Here is a 6,215-nt window from a genome sequence, read left to right as displayed (position 1 = left end):
TAGTATTATAAGAAACAAAGTTTACGGAAAATATTTCAGTTTGCTTTAGAAACACTCGGAAAACGTTTGGTTTTAATAATTCTATTTTCCGCAGCATTTTATTTTATATATACACAAAACATTAACTGACCAGACAACCTGTAACCACGTCTCATACCTCTCCAAAAACATGTAAGAACTTGAGATCTTTGAGACTGTGTCAATTCTGCCAGAATCAGACGATTGTCTGACGTCAAGGTGATCTTAAACATCGTGGCATTGTTTTCCACACTCTGTCTTCAAGTTGCTGTCAAGTCAATATTCTGGTCACATTTGCATTGTGTTGCAATTTATCTATTTATGATAGAGTCATTAATCAAACTTTATTGCCAGGTAAGGAGCAAACACATACACCTGTACTCATGTTTTGTTCAAATCAAGTGTGTTGTTCACATGTAACTACACTCTTAAAAAAAAAAAAAAAACAAGAAACGCAAAATTGAAATTCAAAAATGACACTTACATTTTTTTACACATATGTAAACATTTTCAGGGTTACACATTGTTTCTGGAAGATCACGCTTGGCCAAACGCAACCAAAAATGACTGTCATGCAGCACGAATATCAGGCACAATGATTGTTTCTCACTTGTAAAGCGTGAGAACAGCTTGTGACTATAAAAGACCCGAATGAATCTCACAATTTCATCCACGATCTTTGCAAGTACTGTACACAAAAATGGGACGTCTTAACGCTGTCGATGGAAATCAGGCAGTTTGGGCGATTGCAAGCTGGCGAATCAAAGAGGCCCCTGCATCTTCAGCGTTCATCCCAGAATAACTCGATTGTGGGATCGATTTCGTCAAATTCGGCAAATGATCGTCCAAGATCAGGAAGACCTAGAGTCACCACACGTGTCCAAGATCGGTACATCCGGGTAACCCACCTACGTGGCCGCCATCATACCGCCCGGGACACAGCACAAGAACAGTATAGAGTCCAAAGAGTGTCCGACCAGACAATCAGAAACCGTCTCCGAGAAGTAGGAGCACGTACAAAACGTCCATAAGCTGCTTCCTCCTTGACGCGACTACATCGACGTCGACGAGTATGATGGTGTAACACGGTGCTGCCATGGAGCCTGGCAAACTGGAGGCGCATATGGTTTAGCGATGAATCCCGTTATCTCCTTAGACGACGTGATGTTAGAGACCGTGTCTACAGACTACGTCATGAAAGATTTGCTCCTTACTGCATCAGATAAGTTCAAAGATTCGGTGGAAGAGAGTGTTATGGTGTGGGGAGCGATCCCATACACCCGCAGACCGGAACTTGTGCTTGTCCAAGACATTCGGATGGTCAATCGATACATCTACCTGATTCTCCTTCACTTTGTTGACCATCAACGGCAGCTCTTCCAACAGGCGAACGCCAGGCCCCACACAGCACGTGCCACTGTGCCCTCCAGATCCCCGGATCTAAACCCAATCGAACACCATAGGATCAGATCGATAGACGGGTACATCAACGTCTTAATACACCACAGAATCTATGATTCCACAACAAAACACCCAACGACTGATTCGATCTGTACCCAGGAGGTGTCGGGCAGTGGTAGCAGCTGGAGGTGGTCATACGAGGTACTGACTTCCACACCACCTGGTGGACAGCAGTAATGACTGTGATGACTGTTATTCTCATGAAATATGGACAAGATAGCAATGCATTGCTCCACAAACTTGCATTTATGTACCTCTGTTTTCCGCTGATCTACACATCCTCGAATAATACCAAATGTTCATTTATATATGGGTTTTGCGTTTCTTTTCTTGAAGAGTGTAGTTTATAAGGTTCAGACCGACCTGATCTTTTCATGAAGTCAACGCTGAATCGTGATATTGTATCACGCCGGGGATACAAATACCTTCTGCTTTCTTATTACCATATTGGTGTCACAACGCAGAAATCCTGCGGTAAAATGTGTCTTTAGCGTTTGAGAGGTCAGACACACAGGGGAGGCAATGAAGGTAACCACCAAGCAAGGCGATCTTCTGTTATCAGTGATTAGATTGTGTGTAATATGAATGGTTTGACAACACTTTTTTCAGCACATCCACACATACAGTGTTTGTTGAGATCCCTGGTCGATAACGTTTCGTTGCAGACATTTATCAAATAATCTGATGCGTGGGTTTGTGTAAACGCCTGTTTCAAAACTCGGTCACGAAACCTTGTTAATAAACGGCATGTCAGCTCTGTAGCACAGTTCAGGTAGGCCACGTGAAGAAAAATACAATATTGTTTTGAAACGAAGGATTATAAAGGTTATGTATACAGAACTATTGACAGAAACTATGAAAACTATGTTACATACTAAAACCATATAATCAAAATAAACACAAGAGTATTAATATCTTCCTTCTCTCGTGCTCGTGATTACACAACCTAATATACCCTACATATCGTCATGATCATCAACGTTGCATCCAAAGTATTGCACTAACACAGACTTAACGCCAAGTACATGTTTGTCCACGGGAACCTGCATGAACTCCTAACATGACTAACATGACACTAACACAGAGTAAACGCCATGTATATGTACACGTTTGTCCACAGGGACCGACGTGGACTCGTAAAACGGTACAAATACGGTGTAAACGCCGTAGAGTTTCCACAGGGACCTACATGAAATCCATACATGGCACAAACACGGCACATTTAACGCCTTGTACAGTTCCCAGCTAGCAATATTATTTTTACGTTGTTACAACTGAAGTGCGCTGAATCTGTGGACGTCCACACGACTTTGTGTTCAGCGTTGTTACACAGACGTCATTTTTACCTTACAAGGTTAAGGTATTTGGTGATAACGTATCTTAAGTCATTTTAACATTCTATTTAACGTTAATTGTTGCCTAGTTTCCCCAGTAGTGCACAGTAACACGCAGAAATTCCCTCCAACGTATATTCATCAAGTTGCGTGTTGTTTTGGTCGTTTGGTTTCTAGAGCTGTAGTTGAATATAGAAGAAAGAATCTCAAAGCGAAATGATTTACAGAAATCTATCGCGACGCCAAGTTAAAAGAAACGTTGTGAGAAGCCAAAGGCGTAACGTTTCATTCCTCAACGTAAATTTGCAACGCTGTCATTACGTTGTGACACAACATTATAAAATGACGTACCGTGAAGCGAAAACGTTGTGCGTAGCTGGCCAATTATTGCACACTGAGTTTACACCATGTAGACTATTTTGATTTAGGATGGTTGTTAAAACAATGTTTTTCACAGGGGAAACATACTTCGTGGGTCATGAGTTGGCGAAACATAGATATATGTCTAATGTTCCCTGTTTAAGCTTCCTGACATTTCTAAGAAACATGGGAGAAGAATGCCATATATGTTTATGGTGATATCCCTATTAGCCAGCGTATCACTTTCTACACGATGGCCTTAGTACGTACAAGAGGTTCGAGAACCGGAGATTCTGAAACAGGAATGTAACAGTACACTAGTATCGGAAAAAAACATTCCTGTCTCTCTTTGATACCACTGACAGCTGTTATCTAACGTCAAAAGGCAAATGTTTGTGTCCGTCTATCTTAGGATGCCATAATTTTGTGCTATCACTTGTCAATCACCTCCATATCACGTGGTATCACTATCAGCGGTCGCTCCATGGAGTAGCTTGTCAACAGTGTTCATTCAGACACCGTGATGCTGTAATAGATAACATGTCACATGTAGCGTCAGAGTAATAACAAAGGTAAACTTGAACATCATCAGTCTCTTCACTGGAAAATATTCGTGACTACTCTTGCCTTGATCCAAGAATACACTAATGCGCAAACATGTGTGACTAATGTTTGTGTAATGTTTGTCGTGACGATGCTGTTTGATTGTCCTGTCCCTTCTGCGTATGATTTTTAAGTCTTGGCCAGACAAATCTATTGTTGATTATGTTGTGCTGACCCATATCACACAAGCACACGTAAGATCAACCCTGGTACAAGCAAGCTAAAGAATCTCGTAAAATCTAAAGATTCTAAGAAGTTATTGCCAGCAATAGTTTTGAAATGGGTTCTAGTAAAGATTTAGAAATTAGCCATCTGTGTATTGTTCTTTGTTCACTCAACAAATTACTGAACAGAACGTAAGGAGGCAGAGGATCCCTTCATTTGGGAATATATGTCGAATATATGACAGTTTGATTGGCGTTCGTGAAGTAGCTGAGTATATAGCAATATATGCAACACCTTTTGTTTTATTACATGTGTCGAGATCCTGTAAACAGGGTAAGAATCAACACCGAAACATCGAAAATGCAATAAACCTGTCGTTGTTATATTAAAGTTTTGCTAATGATTGACATGCATGCTTACCAATCATGGGCCTGTGGATAGTATACACTGCGAGGGGTCGTAAGATCGGTTCAAATTGAAATCTGTTCAAGAGTCAACTTCACGTGACTGAATATATTCTACAACTCTTCTTTTCACTTCTCTGGTTTGCCTGATCTAGTCTCCGTGACACACTGTTGGTTGGTTGTTCAGAATAGCACTTCAGGCCGCATTATTCCAGCTATATGGCGGCTGTATGTAAATAACTGAACGGGACCTCACAATATTAATCCAGCCATCAACAGCATGCCCATCGTCTACGCAGTTGGGATATGAGTCTGACCACCAGATTCCGTTAGTCGCCTCTTATAGCAAACGTGGGTAACTGCAGATCAATTCTAAATTTGGGTCTCCGAGGGTAAGAAGGGCCAAAAAGAAAAATAAACATTTAATTTAATATCAATTTCGTCTTATATAAGATCAGTTCTAACCCGAACACCAACAATTCAAGGTCAGTTTAGCTGTTATACTAGTAATACTGGCTAAAACTCAGCACACTCGCCAGCACCTGATGGGATGGTGTAAGTACATGCAGGTAGCGAAAGTACTGTTAGTACCATAGTATGGTGATCTACTTTCAGTTGTTGGCGATCTATAGCCTGTCGTTCCGGTTTTGTTTGTTTGTTTATTTGTTTGTTTGTTTTGTTTTTATGAAGTATTGGCCCAAAGGTGCTGTAAGTTTTAACTTTCCACATTAGTTTTAGTTGTAATCGTGACATTCTAATTGTTATACTGTCCTTTGACGACAGGTTTCTATAATATACACATCTACCATTTCAATGGCAAATATGTTCTCGTAACGATATGGCTGGAATAATGTCGTTGTGACATTAAATATTAACTCATTCACTCTAACCCGAACATTCACGGGTGGTTATGGCAAGGAAGGTTGGCCGGAGGATGCTGAAATCGGAGCCTGCTCATTGATATCATCTGTCTTTATCGAAAGAAGTATTTTGACATAAATATGCTGGGAAATGTTAAAATCGCGTTAAGCCGTTACACTGCGTTCGTTTGACTATACATAGCTGTGTGTACATGTTACTGGGAGCCTAGACAATTACGGTCTGAACCAACTATATATTCTTGCAATATGTTTTCGACAATACAGGAGACGAGACACGACGCATCAGATCAACCTGCGAGGGTCATGACCACAACTCACATCACCCTACGTTCCAAGAAATGATTTAAAGCTATTTATTGAAACTAATAAAAGAGATAGTATCGGATAGGCTTTAGGTAGATATGATAACAATACAAATAATGAGGCCCAAGAAAGGAGAGGAAATCGATCAGGAAAATAGTATAGCAGTACCCTCGGACGGTTGTACCTTTATATGTGGTAAGTAGGTGACACAGCGGGTCAGGCAACACGTGTTAACAGATGTAAATAGACAACAATGTACGTGTCGATGACTCAGTAATGCACGGACCTCTCACGGAGTCTGGGCGTGCATGAATTTATGCATTAGCACCACCCGGAGTGTTGGAAGTGGTACCTTGTAAATGGCTCTTTTCCAGTTGTAAAGTCGAATGTGAGAAATTATTCATAACATTCTTGAAATCCTAATTATCAGTGGCACAAATATCTAAAACTATCAGTACTAATTACCGTATTATGCCATCATAATTGCGAAGTAATGTTTAAATCGACGATATTTAGACAATATAAACTTCAGCATATATTCCTTTTTATGCCTCAAAGCTAAAATATCGGTTACGGGTAAAAATATCCTCTGTTCGGGATGCAAGAAACATGAAATAAACTCTTACATTGACAGTCTGCTCGAATATTTCCGTTCTTCAAAGAATACTACGCCGCTCAACTTGGAG

The sequence above is a fragment of the Haliotis asinina genome, chromosome 10 (assembly GCF_037392515.1).
Source record: "Haliotis asinina isolate JCU_RB_2024 chromosome 10, JCU_Hal_asi_v2, whole genome shotgun sequence".
Lineage (NCBI taxonomy): Eukaryota > Metazoa > Mollusca > Gastropoda > Lepetellida > Haliotidae > Haliotis > Haliotis asinina.
This window is presented reverse-complemented; position numbering follows the sequence as displayed.